This window comes from Bos grunniens, chromosome 1 (genome assembly GCF_055505025.1).
Source record: "Bos grunniens cultivar Pamir isolate PY7600 chromosome 1, Bosgru_T2T1.0, whole genome shotgun sequence".
NCBI lineage: Eukaryota > Metazoa > Chordata > Mammalia > Artiodactyla > Bovidae > Bos > Bos grunniens.
The window spans coordinates 133,860,907-133,884,296 of record NC_141165.1 but is presented as its reverse complement, the minus strand read 5'-3'; positions in this window follow the sequence as shown (position 1 = coordinate 133,884,296).

Here is a 23,390-nt window from a genome sequence, read left to right as displayed (position 1 = left end):
TTAACTCATTATGTGATATTGAACAGATAATCATCTGTAGAGTATGAATAATGGGTTCATTTCACAAGGTTGTTGTGAAGATAAAATAACTAAGACATTTAAAGCACATAATTAGTTCTTCACATATTGAGTGGACCATCATTATTTGCTCTTCTTTTATATAAGGATGTAACTTCAGAGCCAGCCAGTTCAGAAAGGTTAAGAGTTCAGAGAGTACAATTTAGCAGAGAGAATAGCACAATGGTTTCCAAAGACTCAGGGCTGAGCTATTTGAGTTCAAACAGCCCTTTGACCTTGGATGAGTGACTTCATCTCTCTTTGCCTCAGTTTCTTAATGTACTAAATGGAGATTATCATTCCTACTTCAGTGGGTTTTTGTAAGGATTAAATGAGTTAATTCATGTAAAGTACTTAGTTTTTGTAACAAGTTAGCTAATTTAGTACTTGTATTAAATTAAGACATTTTGACAGATGTATCTGTTTAGAAATTTGTCTCATGTGAACAGGCCCCTCCACTAAAATTCTCTTTTTCTTCTTACTGCAACCTTATTCATTCTCTTTGGTATACCCATTCATTTGAAATTTCCTCTAATTCTGTAGAGAGTCTAGAAAGTTTGAGTAGTACTTCACACATCAGTCAGATGAGTTCTACTGGTAAATGGCTTTCCTTCCATGAACAATAGTGATTTGCTTCCTCCAACCCCAGTTTAATTTCTCCACCAGAGCTGGTGTTGTCACAGGGTCACCAAAAAAGAAGAAACTCTTGCAAATCCAAACTTGACATTGTCCTCAAGTCAACCTATTCAACTATATCACATATGAAAGAAAGAATACTTTTCCTATTAACTTCATTCTTGTCAGACCTTTCTGAAATACCATGTATCTCTACCAACAACCTTTGCTGTGTCTAAACCCATGTCTCATTTTCCTGTTTAACCTAAGGCCCAGGTTATTGAAAAATACAGAACTTACTAATTATGAAAACTTACATTCTTTCTTTCAAGAGGAATAGAGCCAGTCAACAGTAAATAAGTCCGTGTCTAGAATCCTCGCAGAAAGTGATGGTGGGGGAGTTGGCCAATTCATTTTACCAACATCTGTTTACATGCTTGTGAGAAATGAGAAACAGGTTTAAAAAAGAAGAATGACTGGTAAAGAGAAAATAGATTTTCAACTTAAATTTAAAGTTACCATTTTAAAGTATACAGAGACACAAATTTTAAATTCACTATTTATAAAATAAGCATGATATGAACTTTCCTCACTTCCCTCAGGAGTTTTCAAATTAATTAAAAGTTGAATACAAATTGATTATTATTTTTAAACTAAGGATTAACCTGAGAGCTTGTTTTGTGTATCCCATACAGCATCTTTGACAAGTGCTGCTTCCTTTATATAAAAGCAAATTTCAATAACTGTATTTTCAAATTTAATATAACTAATCTTATCAAGATAAATTATTCTTCTAAAAGTACCTCTTCCAATAACATGATTTGAAAATGGCAATTTATTATCCAGTTTGAAAGTGATAACATCATAAAATTGGCAGTTATATCATTATATACCAATTGATTAAAGTACATAAATGCATAATTCATGCATTGTGGCTCACTGATTAAAGGAATAAGTGACCAGACAGATAATACTAAGACAGATTTCAAATACTGGCCAGAATGTTTCGATCATGCTAATTCACTTCAGGCAGTACAGACCAAATTACTTTTATTTGATTTGCCTTCACCCACCTTCTCATCGCTGAGGGCATGGTCATGTGCTCAGATGCTAATTATAACCACACCTTGTGAGCAGTAGTGTTTTCATAAGTATATTACAAAAGACCAAGACACTTAGAGAGCTTTTTATATTTCCATGGTGATGTACACAAACAAATATAAAAAATATGTTCCCCCGAAAGTGTGATTAGCCCAGTACAGATAGTGTCTCTGTTGCTATTTCCAAAAGTTTGCTTAACAGGATTCAATGTGGGTTCATGTGGGTGACACAGAAATGCCCAAATAAACTGGCATGAATTCAGTAGAGAACTGAAACTATTGAGAACTTGCCCTGCCTGCTTTATTGTCAGGATAAAAATCCTACACTGATTGATGATCTTCCAATAAATATTTTAGACCGTTTTATGAATAATTAGTGCAGATGCGATCCCCATTTAATGTCAGGAGGTGAAGTGAAGGAAAAATTAAATGGATTTTAAGTTCAGCGTCTTTCCCTACAACGTTGCTCGAATCCTCCTCTATTATCCACACAATAGATTATCTACCCTCTGTGCATACTATATTTTGCTCAGCCCTTAATATTCTGAAGCGGGACTGAAGCAGTCGTTATCTGTGGTGGTTCCTGGGTGATTTTCAAGCCCAGCACTACCCACCCAAGTGGCAGTGACACCGGCTTTCACGGAAGCCTTATTACTCTTAAAAGAGCAATTTGGTTGGTTGCACAGCTATTAGGATCACACAGCAGCCTGAAAGCTGTCAGTACAACTGCTTCTCATCTTTTTCACACAATCCTGACATCTTCTCTCTTTTCTGCTGGACACAGACATCACTGTTTTTATCATTTTCAATCAGGCTCACTCAGAACGCAGAGGAATATATTCCCACGGAAAGCAAAGTGGAGATCAGAAATTATTTTCTAGCTCCTAGGGCAGCAGCAGTGAGTGCTGACTGCGGGCTGAACGAGCCGGATCGTGAGAAATGTAGCTTTGGCTCAGGGCTACATCAGGGAGCTGCTATTTCAGCTGTTAGAAAGATGGCAAAACAACACCTACCTCGGGTTTTTCAATGATTAATGCGATTTTAATAACTGGGAGGGAAGAGGATGTGAGAAATTTTGTGACATTAACTTGTGGAAATGTTATCATCCGAGAAAGTGGGGAAGATTACTCGGCTTGAACTTCTCTTCATTTTGATGCTCTTTTTCTCTGGATCCACTCTGAGCAAGCTGACTCGGACCCCCTGGAAAGGAAAGCCTTGGAAAGGGGGTAAGTGATGAAAGTTTGGTGTTAAAGATCTAAATGGAGTTAGTGAGGCTAGTCAATGGGAACTTGAGGAGAGCTAAAGGTACAGGAACTGTTTCTGTTTGGAACCAGATTTTTTATTTCCAGGAAGAGGATGTGTTTTATAGGTGGCTAGGAAGAAGAGTTTTTCTTTTTCTTTTTTTCCTCTGTTATTGTTATAAATATGTTTTGTGCAATTTTTGGTTTTGTGGGCTTGCAAAGCATGACGAAGATCATTTCCAGCAGGAAAGATATAGAGACAAATGCATGCTGCTCTGGTGCAAGGCTATATGTGTTATCCTTAGGAAGCTGCATTATATTAGAAAAGAAACAGGTTCTGTGTTAGATCCCTGAATTGTTAGATTTTGTGAGATGATCCGAGGGATGTTATGAAATACATTGCCACCAGGACTAATTTTCTGGCTGACTCCATCAGTGTTGATGTATTAATAAAGATAAATTGCATTAACTTTATTGAAAAAAACCAGCTGTATGAGAACAAGCCTTTCAATACTTTGGAGTGTTGTAATCCATTTTCTTCTGCTGTTGAAAAATCATTATGAGATAAGAGAGCATTTTTGAGAATTTGGACCTGCTTTTTTTTTTTCTTCTCCTCTATGAAGTTCAGTTGATTCTGCTTTACCTGAATACCATTTGTTTATACTAAACACAGTGATCAGGGTACCTGTTCTGTGAATGCTCTAAGCCTAAATGATGCTGCAGAAATATCCCAGGAGAGATGTTCTGGATAGTCTGAGAATGTTTTTTTGGGGGGGTGAGGGGACAGAAATCTTGATGAGAGTTAGCCAAGGATTTTGTTTGGCAGGAGCTTCCTTTTCACCTGATATTTTTCTCTCAGTTCTAGAAAGGTTTTCTGGGTCTGCCCACTTTTGCTTGGCTGTCAACAGTCCAATATAAGGTTAAAGAGAAGCATGAACATTAACAAGAAGTTTTAATAATTGATCACAGCATCTCAGCAGGATTTTCTAAATACACAAGTGCCTTCAGTTTGATCTTTCTGTTTCTCCTTTTGTTCCATAAAAAGTATTACAAATATTCTACCTACTTTACCTTTGAAGGAAAAGTTCCAACGGGCACTTAGCTTCAATGGTTGGTGCAGCTGCAGCCCCAGGGAGAGGGAGCTGCAAGTTATCCTTTGGGCCTTGTAAAGTTTATCACCACATTACTGTATGTCCTGATGTTATCAATGGATTTTTTTTTTTTTTCTTGCAGACTACAAGCTCTTATGTTAGCCTCCATGGCAGCTTTTTGGTGGCTTGGGATCTAGAGATGTATGCTGTTATCAACTCTAGGTGATGCCGGGAGTGTTAAACTTGTACTTCCTATATAAATTTTTCAAAGACAGTAGGCATTTCTACCCTGTGAGAGTATCATTTCCTATGATAAACTTCAGCAATAGACTTGGGAGGCTTAGCTACCCAGTGAGAAAGTTAGACAGCTGCAAGATTTTAGAAAAATTGTTAACTTAGTCACAAAGGTTTATTTCAAAGTGCAAGCTTTCCTAGGCATTTATACATTGCACACAGCTTTAAGGCACTAGATTTCATTTGTAAATCCGGTCTGAGATATTTCATCTGAGCATGTGACTACTCTTTCTAATGTACTCTAGCTTGGCTAAAATGTGTTAGACCTGCTGCACAGTGATGATATGACTCAGTCAAGTTCAGGAATAGGCAATCATAGCCAACATATCTTATTTATTGTTAGAAGAGTCTTGTATATTTTAGGAAGGTCAGGCAAATTATTCAATAACTTTAAACATGTCTACTGTTCTTTGCTTTAAAATTACCTCCTTTTTCAGTGTTCTTTTTTGTCACTGTCTATGCATTGCATAAATATTTTCCACACAGTCTGAGTTCCTATGAAGTAGCTTTACCTTGATATGCATATGTACATATTGTAAATATTTATTTATTCATGAGCTTGGCTTTTGATGGTTGTGTGGCTTCTAAAATTCTGTTACTTTTCTCTTGGAATATTATGCAACCTTTTAAAACGTATTTTTACAATTTTTCAACATTATTTTCTTTTCCAGAATTAGGAGCCTTTATTACTTTGTAACATACCCAGCAGAAGTATATGTATGAATTGGATGAGGTGGAAAGGGAGAATGAGGCTTCTTAAGTTAAACGCTATGGCCAGAAGCAAAGAGGATCGAAGTTCAAAACAGAAAATTTTCAAGAAGTTTAGTTTACCTGTAAAATTTGCTTTATATCAACACTGATTCAATCTTATCTGCTTTATAGAGCAATCTTTAAAATTGATATTCTCTTTCTTAAAATCCTAGGAAAAATAATAATAGGAAAACAAATTTTTTTTTTTTTCAAAATGAGGTTTGTTTTGTTTTGTTTTGTTTTTGCACTCACATTGCCTGTGTGCATTTGTCTTAATCTGATTGAGCAGCTGTCAACCTCCATATGGCAACCTGCCCACGCTGACAATTTCCATTTTTGTTGTATTAACAGGGGCCACCATTCTGAGAGAAGGGGTTAGGGGGGCAGGACTGGGAAAGAGCATCATAGATCATTGAATAGCTAGCTGTAGCCTGTGAGGAGTGGAATAGACAGCAAGTGGCTTGGCAGCTCAAAATAGGTATCTGTAAGCTGACTTGTTAGAATGATTGGGGAAAAAAATGCTGATTATTGTTGGCTACGAAGGGATTTTTTAAGCTCATCAATGAACATGAATCTCAAATATAGGTTAGTAGGCCAGCAAGTTTTCCCTCAGGTGTATGCTTTTCTATTTAATCACAATATATGAACTCCTCAAGGGAAAGTGGATGTCTCATCTGATTAGTTCAGAGCATAGCATAAGTGATCATAAGTTTGCATTCATGATAAACTAACCAGAAATTCTAAATACACTGCTGGCATCACCCTCATTAGGGTTAAAGGACCTAATTATTCTGCATTCAATTGCTTCCACCAGGAAAAAGGGCTAAAAGACTTAAACAGCTCCAGTTCAATGAACATAACTTTACAGTGAAGTTTACATTGCAGATGGTCAATATATGTAACATAAAGGAGACTTTAAATTGTGTCGTTTTTTAAAAAACTTTGCTACTGAAAATTAGAATTTAAGCTAAACTTTTATTTCTATAATTTCTATCGAAGGTGAAAATGGGATGTGAAGTGAAGTGAAGTGAAGTCGCTCAGTCAGTCGTGTCCAACTCTTTGCGACTCCATGGACTGTAGCCTACTAGGCTCCTTTGTCCAGGGGAATTTCCAGGCAATAGTACTGGAGTGGATTGCCATTTGGATGTAAATATGTATAAACAGAAGGATAGACATAAAAGTTGCAAATTGGGTGAAGCAAGCACAAAAGAGGATAGTCTAAACAAACCCTCTGGGTAGCTGAAACTGGTAAATCAGAGTAAGGGGCGGGGCCAACCCCCCCCCCCGCATTGTGCAAGGGGCGGGGCCTACACCCCTCCCCCCAGGGTGCTTAATTCCCACCCAGCACTTTCACTTAACCTTGACTCCTTTGAATCTCCTGAAGGAGTCTGTTGAGTTCACTCAGGCATCTCAGTTATGATATGAGTTAAACTATGGCAACAGAGCATGAAGTTATCAAAACTTTTGACAATTCAGAAGATTCTTTCACAGAACATTCATACTTCCTTTTATAAATTACAGCAGCCGGTTGTCCGTGTCTATTTTTGCTGAGCAAAGAAAACCTCTCTGGCGGTTATCCCCCCCTTTCTGTGAAGGGTTAGAATGTTTTATGAGTATACAATGCCATTATGTTATTTTACTTCATGGTGCATTGAAGCAGTGATATTCAGAGGGCGCTAGTTTAGATTGTATGTACATTTTCGCATGGAACAGTATAATATATTGACAATTATTTAGAGTTAGATTTTTTTGTTTATTTTTTACCTTTAAACTTAAAATAATTTAACTATGTGCTGGTACCTGACACCTGTAAGCTTATTTTTATGATATTGTTTCTGAAGTTTTTCCTGGTTATATGAGCTAGTAAAAAATTTACTTTTAGTAAGCACCTCACACAATCCAATATTTTGCATTCCTTGTTATTGTGTAAGAAGTAGATTATCATGCATAAAATTGAAGACTGATGATTTGCTCTTCCTCAATTACTAAAATAATTTAAGACTTCCTGATTTGAAGAAATATAATTGGATAATTTTGCCTTTGATGTTTTTCCTGGAATGCCCCTTTATCTCTAGAGTAGCACCTGACCTCCAGCTCAAATACCCCTCCACCATGTATTGAAAGTAATGTTTAATATTTTGAATGTTAGGACATTTTATTTAGATTACACATCAGTCAGTTTTTATGGGTATACATGTCTTATATGGGTATATATGACTTACATGTTTGGCATTTCCCAAGTTATTTGAAGAGAAATTTTGTCTTTAATTCATTTTTATTAATATGAAATCTTGCACTTACTAGAGGATCAATTAATATTATTTGATACATGAGCAAAGTATTTGAAAAATTAGGCTGGGAATAAGATTTTCAATGACATTAGGTGTTAATTACATTTTTCTTTTTTTTAAACTTTCAATTGGTGCTATATCTTACCTTTCTAATGTTGGGGAATCATTTTTAACACTCTACATTTACTATATCATTTAAATTTCAGTTTTAGTTGTAGAAAAATGTGAATGTATTTATAGTATTTTAAAACTTGGAAAATTCTGGCAGACTCATGTAGGAAGTAGTGCAATAGGGAAAAAAAGAAAGCAACGTTGTTGTTCTAAAGTAATTTATAATGTGAGATAGTGAGTCTGGAAACTGAGCAGTATGAATATTCATGCAAAATGTAGAGTGTTCTTTGTACTGTGTATAATAACTACTTCTGTTTTTCATTTGTTTAAATTATTTAATCTCCATCTGCATGCAATAAATAGATTTAATACCTTATCTTCTCTACAACTGAAGAGTAAATTCCAAAGCTAAGCCTGAAATGAGTGTTTTTTTCTATAATTTCAAAAAGATGAGAGTATTTTTTAGATACAGAAATCAAACAGTATGCTTAACAGCCATACTAAGATCTGTTGGAAAATTTGCTCATGTTCTCTAGTGCTATTTGAAAAACAGCATTTGAGAAAATCAGCAAAATGTATGTGAGAGTTTGATAAGAAAAACTTAGTGCTTGAGCATAATAGACTTTTCTTGGTCTTAGAAATTATGACCTGAGTATATCTTATCCACAGGCATATCGGTCTAACTTTTATTCTAATTCACTCTTTTACTTTTAGCCTCAAAATTTTATTTTATTTATTACTAATGTAACTTTTGTTGCCATGTAATTATGAAATTTCATGTAATATTTACTTAAAATGCATTTTGTGTTGGATGATAAATTGGAGGCTGGGGAAATTGGAAAGAGTTTGACGTGTTCTTTATGTTAGAAAGTAGCTAGAAAGAAGTTATTTACATTTAACTTGCATGTAGAAAAACAGGCTTTTACCAAAAATGGGAAAAACTACTACCCAGGAAGCGGAGTGCTAATCCATTTTAAAGAATATAGTTTTGTGAGCTGAATGTCCTTTATAAAGTCAGAATATACCTGTAAAAGTGTAATCTGAAAATATTAATATATAGTTCACACTACCCCAATCGGATATGAGTGTAAATCTCTAAGTGTGTATCCATTGGTTCCTACCTGTCTCCACTCTAGAGAGACGATTCATTAGCCAAATTCCACAAAAAAAATTTTGTTCAGGTACTTAAGAAAGAATAAGTATTTCTGAAGAGGTTATTTAATTTTAAAAAGTGAGATACATTGACAGTAATGAAATACCTTAGATATATTAGTGGAGGGGTTCATGAATCCATTTTAAGATGGTTTCAGCACTTCCATTATAAGCTACATTTTCAAAGGGTTTACAACTGAGCCATAAAATTTTTGCTTCAGGATGGATCATGGCTCACATTAGGCCTCCATCTGAGAGCAATTTTGTCTTTTTAGTTTTCAAATTCAAACCTTCAACCTTCAAAATTATGTGAGTATTTAAAAAAAAAGGAGAAAAGAAAGTGAAATATAGTTATAGCCACAGGTTTTGATACTTGATAAAGAATTACAGTTTCAAAACAGAAATTCAGAAAGTGATGAGAGTTTACAATAAGGCCTGTTTGCTTAAGTCATTTAAAGATTGTGTGTGTGTGTGTGTGTGTGTGTGTATACACACGCATGCAAGAATAGTAGGGTAGGTTGCCATTTCCTACTCCAGGGGATCTTCCCAATCCAGAGATCGAACCCATGTCTCTTGTATCTCCTGCAATGGCCAGCGGATTCTTTACCATTGTACCACCTGGGAAGTCCCAGTTAAAGATTATGTGAATCAAATAGTAACCTTGATGATTTGAGACTGGGGAATTTTTTATGTGTTAAAGATTTTTGTTTGGTTAGGAAACCAAGGTCATCCAAACAGATATTATTTCTGAAAAGGAAAGAAAACAAACACATTACATCTAAAGTTTGTTATATTTTCAGAGACCAGAGTGCTCTCAACTGGGTTCCCTGGTAGCTCAGTGGTAAAGAATCTGGCTGCCAAGCAGGAGAGAGAGGTCCAATCACTGGGTTGGTCAGATTCCCTTGGAGGAAGAAGTGGCAACCCACTCCAGTATTCCTGCCTGGGAAATCCCATGGACAGAGGGGCCTGGTGGGCTTCAGCCCACAGGGTCGCAGACGCTTGCATACAACTGAGTATGCAACTGAACAGCAACAACATGGCCTCATCTGATTTGTCCTTTAGCCATTTAACCACATTAGTCCTTAGTGTCACCTTTGGGAGTAGAATTTAAGAAAAATATATGAAAGATCACAATTCTAGAGTTATAATGTAAAAGTCAAATCAAAGATCCAAAGTCCTGAACTAGTATCTTACAAAGGACAGACATTTTCACCACATACAATTGATTGCTATAGTCATTCCACATTGGGTTTTTGAAAACTACTTATTAAAGAGGTATTCAAGAATTGGTTTCTCCAAAGCACTAAAAAACTATATATACATACACACAAATTTCTGTCCTCTAGGAGCTTTTATTTTATGATCTTTAAAACTTTTTGGCTAAGTTGGAGGTGGGAGAAACAATTTTCTTTCCCTTCAACTATCTAAGTAAGGTAAGTGACTGTGACGTTAAAAACAAAGCAGCAGAACTAAACTAAGGTTGGCCTTGGTGCTATTGAGTGATAGAGGGCTAGGGGTAGCAGGGAGTAAAATTATAAATGTACAAATTATATTCTGAACTTATTTTCTTCTTGATATTATAGCAAAATCACATCAACCTCATTGAGCTCAGCTCCAGCATTCAAACTGTTCTATAGATTACTTATTAACTTCTAGATGATTTATACTATTTTTTTTTATGTTCCTTTGCTCTGTCTTTTCTATTTGGCCCCCTCTTTTTAAAATGAGAAAGCAACTGACTGTCTCAAAGTATTTTTAGCTATTGAATAGCTGAAACGACTCACCTTAAAATATAAATTTCAAATTAGCAATTTGGGAACTTTGGTATGTATGATGAGATGGTGGCTCAGATGGCAAAGAATCTGCCTGCAGTGTGAGACCCAAGTTCAGTTCCTCAGTCAGGAAGATCTCCTGGAGAAGGAACTGGCAACTGACTCCAGTATTCCTGCCTAGAGAATTCCATGAACAGAGTAGCCTGGCAGGCTAGAGTCCATGGGGTTGCAAAGTCACTCACACACGACTGAGTGACTAGATGAGACATGACATGATGATATGGTCTTGGAAGCAGTCTATATTCTAGGATTAGAAGGGAAAAACAACTGGTCTTGATAATAGGAGGAAAGTAGTTGTGAACACATTACTTTTGAGGCAGGATGTGATTTATACTTAACAGATTCAGTTTGAAATCTAGTCTAATTTTTCTAAAAATCTATACATCAAATTTAGCCTGGCATATATGCTTCAGACTCCATTATGTAATGAAGTTTTGTGTTTTTATCTTTATTTTTTGTAGAAATAGGTGGGATGTTATCCAATAGTGTGCAGACATTCATACCAACAAAATTTTATGCATTTACAAATTACATTTATTTGAATGACTACATCTTGAATTCTGTCTCTGTAAAAATGCCAAATGAATAAGCCTATATTCTCACATGATAAAATTTTTGCCTGGTATTATTATTCAGGAAAATATAAAGATTAAATGAGTTAATTCAGTAATGCTGGTGTATAGCTCTTGACATGTTGCCAGGATGAGTATAAAAAGGCATTCCTTCTGTCAATTTATGAAGAGTTCACCACATAGACTATTAGGATAGACCCTACATATGCTTGGTAGAATCCCTTTCAGATCAATGTCAAAAACTCTGTCATCAAAGAAGTAGTTATAAAGCTGGGCAAAATCCAAGATTCTGTTCTGGAGACAGGGGCACATCAGGCGTTCTCTAATGTAATAGTTGGCAGCTAATAAAGAATTTATTTTAGGGCAATCAGGAATGTAACTGAAGTGCCTTCTAGAATCCATAGGGGCCTGAGAATTGCCTCTGGCTACCCAGTACGAATTTTTATTTATCTAACAGAATGTCTCACTCCTGTTTAGGGACTGCATGGACCAGTGGAGAGATATTTGCAGACATTTGGGGCTGAGGTTGTTGATGGCCAAGTGTGATGATTTACATTTGATGTACTGTCAGATAAAGAGTTTTGCTAATTGTGTGTTTCCATGCAAGGTCCCCAAAGATGTTATGTACATTCAAGGTAGATCAATGTGTACCGTACTATTAGTAAAATGTTTTTATGTCCATCTATATGCTTATACTGTGCTTATAAAGTATAGCTGGAAACCTAAAATATATACATTCATTCATCAAACAAATGTTTATTGAGTGCTCTTGAGAGAGACGTAATTTAAATGATCAGAGAAGATAGGCATAAAGAAACTTTGGAAAAACAACCAGCACAATAAATGAGCTGCAGATTATGTGTATGTAGCTTTTTAAGGCTTTGAATAAATAGATAAATATAAAAGGGAAAGATTTTTCAGATGATAATAGCCAGAATAATGAGATCAGGGAAATACAGAGCTATATATAGCTGAGCAGGTTTTTTTTTTTTTTTCCTTTCTAAAAGCACATTTTCTATTTCTGTAACATAATACTTGCATCACCTCTATCCAAAAGATACTGTTATCCATATTTGTCACTGTTGTTATTCAATCGATAAGTCATGTCTGACTATTCGTGACCCCATGGACTACAGAATGCCAGGCTTCCCTGTCCTTCACAGTCTCCCAGAGTTTTCACAGACTCACGTCCATTGAGTCAATGATGCCATTCAACCATCTCATCTTCTATCATTCCCTTCTCCTCCTGCTCTCAATCTTTCCCAGAATCAGAGTCTTTTCCAATGAGTCAGCTCTTCTCATCAAAAGTATTAGAGCTTCAGGTTCAGTCCTTTCAAGGAATATTCAGAGTTGAATTCCTTTAGCATTGACTGGTTTGATCCCCTTGTTGTCCAATGGACTCTCAAGAGTCTTCTCCAGCACCATAATTCAAAAGCATCAAATCTTCAGTGCCCATCCTTCTTTATGGTCCAATTCTCATATCCGTACATAACTACTTGGAAAAACCATAGTTTTGACTCTACATTTGCCAATAACAATTTGCCTAAGGTTATTGAATAGTATATTTGTAGCCAGACCGCTGACCCAGGCCAACAGTATGCTACATTTGGGGAATATCAAGTAACCAATCTGATTCCAATGGGCAGCATGTTGAGAATTAATGGAAATAACAACAGAATCTATTAAGTATAGCTTTGACAGTTGGGCAGAGAGTGAACTAGAATTTATAGAGCTGGAAACAAGTGGCTGTAGCGGGTCTTGGTAAGACATGTCATGTGATGACTGCTGTATTTAGGGACCAAAACATGGTGCAAATTACCTGAGTAATTTTGCAGATAGCCGTTAGATTGTAGACCTCATTACATATGCCACATTTATGTTTTCATGGCTTAAAGCAGTGACCCAAAATTGTGTGCTGGAATTAAAGTTCGAGTTGTGATTTGATTTCTTATTGTGAAGAGTTTAATAAAGTATAATGTCACTGTTACTTAATACTATTTATTTGCCTTATATAATGTGTAGTGTGCAAAGCATCTTCTTGAGTGGCTTATTTGACAATTCAAAATACTTTGCAACAAAGCTATTAAATGATTTTGTATTACTGCAATAACAAATTAGTTTGCATATATATATATATATATATGATGATGCTTTGTATGAACATGAAAAGGTTAGTTGTTCATTCATGTCAAACTCTTTGCTATCCCGTGGACTATAGCTCACCAGACTCCTATGTCATCAAATTCTCCAGGGAAGAATACTAGAGCAGTTGCCATTTCCTTCTCCAGGGGACCTTTCTGACCCAGGGATCGAACCCAGGTCTGCTGCATTGCAGGCAGATTCTTTACCATCTGAGCCACAAGAATTCCATACTCTGTATAGACAGTCCATATTTTATAAGAGCTGGATTAAACTCTGTGAGTGTAAGTTGTGATTATAATATTTCTCAGCTATTCATCTGTTGTCATACATTTTTAAAAAAGTTTAAAAGGGATATAAACATGTGGTTTGAAGCCTCAATATATGTTCTAAAGAGTTCTTAGTATCATAATTAAATTATTGGATGGTCTTTAAAATTTACTGTTGTAATTTTAAATGCCTTATGTATATATAAAAGTAAGATTTTATTCATCTGTTTGAAGAATCTAAGCAGGTGGATGGGTATATGAGTTAAGTAATTTGGAAGTGGCAGCCTATTTTTCTGAAGCAAAAATTTAACTTTTAATAATTAGGTTAAAAAACATGTGATGAAATCACTAGAAGTCAGTTTTACTTGTAATTGTCATTCACTTTCAACTAGATTTGACCGGACTATCAAGAACTCAATCAATAGATGTACTATTAGAGAAGTGCTAATAGAGAAGGTGCATTTCTATACATCGTATTGTAGCTTAAATCCCTACAGTTTTGATTACAATCATTTGGCTTCAATATCTTACAGATGCCTTTAAAGCTAATTAAAATAATGTTGTGATGTGGTAACTCACACTTGCTAAATTTACTTGAGACTGTCATCAAGTAATAACAAAGACGTCAAATTTCTGTTTACATCTCCACCATTTATTAACTGTATACTCAAAGGGGAGTTATTGAATCCTGTAATCCTCAGTATTCTTGTCCACAGTCGTACCCCGCTGAATGTGCCTGATCTCATCTGTAGTGCTCAGCATATTCATGGAGTTATTTTGTGTGGAACATGTAAGTGTATGTTAAGTAACTAACAGTGGCTTTTCAATAAACATTTTCTTCAAAAAAAAATTCTTTGAAGAAATTACCAGCTGAGCCACATGGGAAGCCCAAGAATACTGGAGTGGGTAGCCCATCCTTTACTCCAGCGGATCTTCCTGACCCAGGAATCGAACCAGTGTGTCCTGCATTGTAGGCGGATTCTTTACCAACTGAACTATCAGGGAAGCCCTCAAAAAAAAAAAAAAAAATACACTCAAACTTTTTGCATGTTATTATTAGTGCGCGCACACACACACACACACACAGACACTAAAGGTTAATTGCTAACATTTCCTGAGTACTTCTTGCATGCTAGCGTTGTGTCAATGCTTGCCTCGCATAATCTTATTTAAACCGATATCTATGTATTGGGCCTTATTTTTTCTCTTACTTTACAACTCAAATAGCCAAATCTTTTGCCCCCACCCTTTATTTGGATTCATCAATCTGTATTTTAGGGTCATTAAAGATGTATGTTTTAAAAATTTTACCAAATGAAATGCGATCACTATTCAATAAGCGAATACATCAAATATGAATGGCACATCTGATTTAAAATAAAGTGTATCCGTGATTAAGAGGGCACTTAGGAAATATTGATGGTGTAGGAAAAGAACAAAAACAACTACAATTTTAGGAAATACAACAAGATGTGCTTAGGTGGCAAGAAGATTATCGTTCCCATGTAGTATATATAAAATTGGAGTATTCACCAGGGCAAAATTGAAACTGAATGAGCCAGGTCCAAAACCAGATGGCAAGAGAAAGTTTCAAGCTGTTCCATTTGGAAATTGATTTTTAGATTTCCACGTGGCACATTACAAGTTCAAATTAATTTTAAACTTTTAATTTTTCATATATATCTTCCTGACTCCTAGCACACACTTTTTTGTCTGTCTTGTTGCCAGGGAATCTAAAATGAATACCAAACAGCTTTTCAGTCTATATTAAATGCACACAGAAGAGCACTTAACTGTATGTGTTTTGAACTCCTCTCAATAAAAGTTTTAAGAGACAAGAAGCTTTTTCTACTTCAGGGTCACTATTAGTCTGAATAATACATAAACATGGAGAAACAGGGGAAGTTCTACTGAGGATTACAGCGTAGATTGAATAAAATTACCTGTCATTATCACAATTGATAAGTTTGGCACACGCGTGAACCTCATATCATACTAGTCAGTGTCAATGTCATATGTTTGCCCCGCCCATCAGAACCCAACTTAAAGGAAGAAACTGAAAGAGAACACATGGGTGCTTTCAGAAGCACTTTGAGGTGTCAAGAGTAAAACACTAAGAAAAAGAACAGGATACGTTCTCTAGCCTCAAAAACCACAAATGATAAATAAATGCTACTGACACATGAGGCGTGATGCTCTTCTTGGACTGAAACTGTATGCTCTTTCCCAGTCAGGACTTAGGTAATTGGGTCATTTATATGCACCTTAGATAATAAAACTCATTATTCAAAAAAATGTGCAACTACTAAGGATGTTTTCTAAATGTCTCTGTAAATGGATATTTGGAAAGATAATAGGGCAGAAGTCCCTATCTTTTAACCAGTTAACAATTGCTTTAATTTTTTGAGTTGCCAGACTTTATTTTTTGGGGCTCCTAAATCACTGCAGATGGTGATTGCAGCCATGAAATTAAAAGACACTTACTCCTTGGAAGGAAAGTTATGACCAACCTAGGTAGCATATTGGAAAGCAGAGACATTACTTTGCCCACAAAGGTCCGTCTAGTGAAGGCTATGGTTTTTTCCTGTGGTCATGTATGGATGCGAGAGTTGGACTGTGAAGAAAGCTGAGAGCCAAAGAATTGATGCTTTTGAACTGTGGTGTTGGAGAGGACTCTTGAGAGTCCCTTGGACTGCAAGGAGATCCAACCAGTCCATTCTAAAGGCCATCAGTCCTGGGTATTCTTTGGAAGGAATGATGCTAAAGCTGAAACTCCAGTACTTTGGCCACCTTATGTGAAGAGCTGACTCATTGGAAAAGACTCTGATGCTGGGAGGGATTGGGGGCAGGAGAAGGGGATGATGGAGGATGAGATGGCTGGATGGCATCACCGACTCAATGGACATGAGTTTGAGTGAACTCCAGGAGATGGTGATGGACAGGGAGGCCTGGCGTTCTGCGATTCATGGGGTCGCAAAGAGTAGGACACAACTGAACGACTGAACTGAACTGAATATCATATTTGTTATGCGATAATTAGTTGAAGGTATGTAAAAGGGTGGCTCAGTATACAGAATCTTCCTGCGATGCAAGAGACATGGGTTTGACATCTGGGTAGGGAAGATCCCTTGGAGAAGGAAATGGCAGCTCACTCCAGTATTCTTGCCTGGAGAATCCCAAGGACAGAGGAGCCTGGCAGGGGCACAGTCCATGGGGTCACAAGAGTCCAACATGACTTAGCGACTAAAAAACAACAACCAAAGTAATTTACTTAGATTTTGTCAATTTAAAATTATACCTAAATATCCAGATGAAACTGGATATTTTTTAAAAGCGCATTAAAACAGAAGTTTTTCTTGATGAATAAAATAAAATTTGATTTCAAGTGATACTCTTTTATCCCCAAATGCTTTTTCTGCCCCCTCCCATCTACTTAAGAAGGAAAAAAGATAAAACCTCACAAATGCAAATGTCCTGTTATCTGCTATGATCAAAGAATATGGTTTTCTGATAAATGAAGCTCATGTTAATAGAAATACTACAAACAGATCAGTCTTAATAGAAACGCCTATGAAACAACTTCAAGTACTCTTAAATGCAACACTGTCTTTAATATTACACTGAAAACTCATATATTCTCATATTTCAAGGTAATACAGAGTGCTACGGTCTTCATTATACATGTCAACTATTATGATACTAAAGCAAAAAGAGAAAAATAAAGAACTAGTTTAAAGTTTACACTTAGCATATTGTAGATTACAAAGAGTTTGTTGTTTTCTAGATAATGCATTTCTAGATATAGAAATAATTAAGTTAATCAAATCATGAATATGTTGAGAAGAATTTCTGATTATTCCATTCTTATCCAACATGTCCTGTTGTTTAAGTTAAAAAGTAATTTAAAATCTACCTTCTAAATGTTAGGGAGTGTTGGGTATCAGGTTATGTTCATAAGTGGAGATTATAGTTTGAATTACATACCTTTATGTGCCTTTTAGTCAGTCTGTAGGTCAGAGTAGGTAATGTTAAATATGTCTCTTGTCCTCTTATCCAAGAATACCACTTGAGGTATGAAGATATTATTAATCAAACTTTCCTATAAGTGGATATTGAAACATTTGGAAAGGAGTTGGGAAGGAAGCATAATTATTCCCTGACCCAAAAGGAATATCATTAGCTTGAATAACTACTAAAGCTGTGTGGATTTAAGTGAGAGTGAACAGAGTTATTATTCAAGATACAATTATTCTGAGTCTAAAAGAACTGTAGAAAATATATGTAACTAGTTGAAAAATGAGCCTAGTGTCTTTAAAGATAATTGTCAGAATATTAGGTAACAAAACAAAACATGTTGGAAAACATGAAAAAATATTTCAGTTCTGAATTTTTGGTGACACTGAATGTTTTATTCTGCATGTTCTGGAGAACCCTAATCTGGCAAATAGGAGTTGTTTGGTGGTGGTGGTTTAGTCACTAAGTTGTGTCCAACTCTGCGAGCCCATGGACTGTCTGGGCTCCTCTGTCCATGGGATTCTCCGGGCAAGGATACTCGAGTGGGTTGCCGTGCCCTCCTCCAGAGGATCTTCCTGACCCAGGGATCAAACCCTTGTCTCACGTCTCCTGCATTGGCAGGCGGATGCTTCACCACTACCACCACCTGGGAAGCCCACGTAATACATAGAGTTTAGAATATGTGTATACAGAATTATTGTTTTCTTACATGTGTAGCGTTTTATCTTATTTTCTTTTACTTATTTATGTCCAATTTATACTATTATTCTGCTATAAATATCTTTGAGCATAAATCTAATCATTCCCTTGGCAGAGTTTCTAGAAGTAGGACTATTATCTCAAAAGTCATGATCATTTGAAGACTCTTGATTCATAATGTCATTAAGCATTTCATGAAGGAGTATAAATTTACATGTTGACCCAAACTGAATTTGAATGGCTAATGGAATGCTCTTTTAAAAATATAAAATTATCATTTATTTTTAAAATTTTATATACAAACAGTATTTTTTAATAAATTTATTTATTAGTAGGGCTTCCCTTGTGGCTCAGCTGGTAAAGAATCTGCCTGCAATGCGGGAGACCTGGGTTTAATCCCTGGGTTGGGAAGATCGCCTGGAGAAGGGAAACGCTACCCACTCCAGTGTTCTGGCCTGGAGAATTCCATGGACTGTATAGGGGTTGCAATATACTTGAATTAGATACATATAAAAAAATATTTATTAGTTATGCATAGCTTACATTTCAGAGAAGGCGATGGCACCTCACTCTAGTACTCTTGCCTGGAAAATCCCATGGATGGAGGAGCCTGGTAGGCTGCAGTCCATGGGGTCGGGAAGAGTCGGACACGACTGAGTGACTTCACTTTCACTTTTCACTTTCATGCACTGGAGAAGGAAATGGCAACCCACTCCAGTGTTCTTGCCTGGAGAATCCCAGGGACGGGGGAGCCCGGTGGGCTGCCGTCTATGGGGTCGCACAGAGTCAGATATGACTGAAGCGACTTAGCAGCAGCAGCTTACATTTTATGCATTTCTTTCCCATTTAATATTTGAAGCATATATTTTAATCAATTTTCTTTTTAATTTAATTACATGAAAAAAACATGTTTTCAAATTTAATAATGATGGTCAGCAATGTCACAGTTAAAGTACCACAAGAAACAAAATTTCATCATTGAAAAATAATCCTTTGATTCTACATATAATTATTAAATAACTAATCCACTGATGATTAGAGCCCAACATAGTAATATCTAGCCACATAAATGCAAACATTTTAGATTAATTTTGAATGACTTAAGGCACTCATGTTTTTAATGACTTAAAATCATTTCATGTGAAAAATATCATAATTTAAGCAGGAAATGTGATGTGATTGTTAAGAAAATGTAGGTAAATCCATGCTTAGGTTATAGTTATATAATATGAAGATTTTAGGGAAGAAATATTTTGGATATTATGCTTTTTGAAACAGTGGCATAAAGAACACATAGTCAATGGTGAGGGGCTTCCAAGGTGGCACTAGTGGTAAAGAACCTGCCAATGCAGGAGACATAAGAGACTCTGGTTCTGTCCCTGGGTCAGGAACCTACCCTGGAGGAGGGCATGGCAACCCACTCTAGTATTTTTGCCTGCGGAATCCCATGGACAGAGGAGCCTGGCAGGCTGTAGTCCTTAGGGTTGCAAAGAGTCTAAAGCAACTTAGCATGCTTGCACACAGACAATGGTGAATTGGGTATTGAGAATTTAGAACACTTTTCTTATAAAGAATGCTAAAACAAACAAAGAAACAGATAACAGGCAGATTAGCCTGGAAAATAGAGAATCATATAACGTTTTGCAGAGTCATGTGGAAAGATGGAAAAAGATCGCCTGATATTTCAAGGAAAAAGGGAAGAGTTGCCCTAGATGCTTTTTTCTTTCCACCAAAAGGAGAAAAAAAAAAAAAAAGATTAAAGTAAGGAAAATAAAGCTTAGCTAAATTAATTGATGCCTTAAGAAAACTCTGATTTCAGATCGTTCAGATATCAATATGATGCCCTAATGACTATAGCTGTCTGAAAATCACATGTATATCTTGTGAACATTGATATGTATTGTCATTAGATGTTTGAGGGAATCATGCATGGCTTCCTGCTAAGAAAGATGATCTCTATGTTCCCATTCACCAGTCAGATTTTAGGGTTATATAAAATGAAAACAGAATCTTGTTGACTATGCTGTTAAATCATTTCCAGAAGTATTACTTGTAGTGATCAGAAAACTGATAACAATTGAGCATTATATATGTTTTAAAATTCTCTTTTGAAGAATCTTCTTTAAATTAGCATGTTAGTTTCCTAATATAAACTATTAATGTAGCATTTTGTTTTTATCAGTTATGCCATTAGTTGTCATGGGAGATCCCCAAACTCCTAAAGGATGGTGACAAGTAACAAGACTCTAAAACAAATGTCTATGTTGCCAGAAGATTGGTTTGCCAGAATTCAAGAATCCCCAAGAATAGACAAGAAAACTCAATGAGTCAGAGCAACCCAGTTAACAAATTGTACACTCACAGCATAGTATGGCAAACAGCACGAGCATGGGTGTGATAGCTTCATTTCTCCTGCCCTCAAATCCCACAGGCATGGAATACAACAGGGCCAGATGGGGCTATAGCAAAGGAACCCAGGACTAGAGCCTCAGCATCTTTTATAGAAAACAGAAAACATGCCATTTCCCTAGCCAGGGGAATCAGTAGTGGAAAAGCATTCTTCTTGGTCTTAGTTGCCGATATGACCTGCTGGAGGAACAGCTTAGAGTTAGTGGGGAGCCCTGCCTTGTGGTTTGGCACACTCAGCAGGAACTTGCAAGAAGTGGGCTTTGAGGTAAATTTTTGTGTAAAAATTAATAGCAATTTTGAAAGCAATTTTCCTCAGGTTAAACACTTACTTCTAATTGGAGAGAAAAGAAAAAGAATAAACTCTAGAGCCCTCTTTTCTGAATCCTCTGTAAAGTCCTTTTGATTTACTTTTGCAGGAGGAGCAGTACATTTCCTTAAGACTGTTTGTTGTAACCCAGTCTTCCCTGTGACTACACTGGGATATATTCAAAAGCCTAACTAGCAAGAGAATCTAGCTTTCAGGCATCCAATTTATCGTGCAAAATACACAGTATTATCTCCAAGACATTTTCTGAATGCTAGAATGTGAAAGTCCAATTCTTTCAAATAGATACTAGTATCAGTTTCTTATATATATGTAGGTTTTTAAAACCCATGTTTGAAAGATGATTCTAAAGCTATGGATCACATAAAACATGAACATCAACTGAGAGGGGCCCTGTGGAGTGGAAACTAAATGAGCGCCTTGTAGTCTACAGAACAGATTAAACAAAATAAAACAGAACTATGCATATTTGCAGGAGAAAAAGAAATAATCCCAATTAATTGCAGAGATAAACAAAGTTCATAGCTAATTAATGTGACAAGAAATAAGTGAGATTCTTTAATATCAGAAGACTAAGCTTGATTATTGTTTTTTTTGCAATAAGCATTTTTTTGTACCACAAAGAAGCATTTCTTGATGGTATAATTATCATGCCTATATGAGTGTATGAGTATTCAACTATGCTATTTTAATTTTTGCTCTTCTTGCAGTGTTATTTGGGAAGGTTTTAATACTGGGTTTTGTAATAGGAATATAAGTGGAAAGGACATTTTTGCTTCCATTGTGCTTAAGCAAAAAAAATATATTTTTGTAACTAATATGATAATAATGTTTATCATTTTTGGAATTTCAGCATCTAAATATATTCTTCATCTTACAAACTTGTCAAAAATAAAAGGTAATTTGTGTAAATAAACTAAGGTCTGAATTTCAATGGCCCATCCTTATAGAAATTCTATTTTGGTCGACTAGATCACATCGATTCATTTTGATATTACATATAAATGAAAATACCAAATGTCTTTAGCTTTGTCAGTGAAAAAGTAGTTTGGGCTTAACAAATGCTTCAGTGATGTCTATTTGGAAGCTTCATGACATATTAAAGGAGTTGATGAGGTACAATTTGTTGTGGGGTCACATCTGATTGATGGTTTACTATCTACCGCAGTCTCATCTTCTGTGATATTCCCATAATGAATGTTCATTGCTAGACAGTGTTAAATGTGCTCTATCTAAATCATTTGTTACTTATAACGTTTCAGTATATATGAATCAAATATTGTTTATAGTTGCCTTCAGTAGGATTTATCATTTTGCACCTTTCTATCACTTTAAATGGAATAAATAAGATATAGGTTTTTGAATATTTTGAGCCCATGGATGGTAATGTACCAAGAATTCAATCATAAAGTAAATTTAAACAGGTTATCTTGAAGAATGAAAATAAAAGTAGTTTAGTAACTATTTTTTGTTTCTAAGCATAGGAGTTGTTTATTTTATAGTATGTATTCTTGGGAAATTAATTAAAATACAGGGAAATTTTAAAATATTTATCATTTATGAAAACTCATATGAGGGAAATTGCTTCCAGCTTTTAGGAATAAGTTTTTTTTTTTTTTTTTTTTATAGTAGCTACTCTACCAGCTTCTACTCGGAAACTTGTCTTTCAACCACAAGCTTCTATTTTTTATATCTTACCTCCTGTCATTGATGCTAAGGTTACTTGATCCCATCTCATTTTCTTCCTTGAGGTTTTTCTCCCCATTTGGCTCTTATTCTTTGTCATTTGGTTTTAACCCCATGATTGACAGTCTCAACCCACGATCAATGTTTATTGATATCCACACATTCCTGCATCAACCATTCTACATGAAGGTTCCTTCTTCAATCCCACGTCCAGGGAAACACTAACATTTATTTTTGTTCTATGTAAATAATATCTATGTTTAAATGAATAGGGTATTTTCTGTCACTTATACATTTACTTAAAACTAAGAAAAGTTAAAAAAAAAAAAACTAAGAAAACTTTTGAGAGTATTATAATCATGATAAAATTAAAAATCAGAAGCATAGACTTTATATTTTGGTACATTCATTTCTAATGCAAAAGGAAAAACTGGAAGTCATCTCTGTGTTTCATGCATGAAGAAATTTTGAGAGGAATGACTTCTCTGTCTCTTGCCTGAGGTCACATGATAAGGGGCACATGGTTTCAGGCAGGTAAAGAGCCTGTGAGAATTCTGTTTAATATGGATTTGCTTTATATTTCCTACAAGTTGTACATATAAAGAAAGGTGTTTTGTGATCTGAAACTTAAGACCATTCAACATCTGTTCATTTATTCTGAACAAAACAGCATTTTTAAAAATCAGTATAAATTGCTCTAAAATTTTCATTTGATTAATAATATAAACTTTTGAGGGGAACAT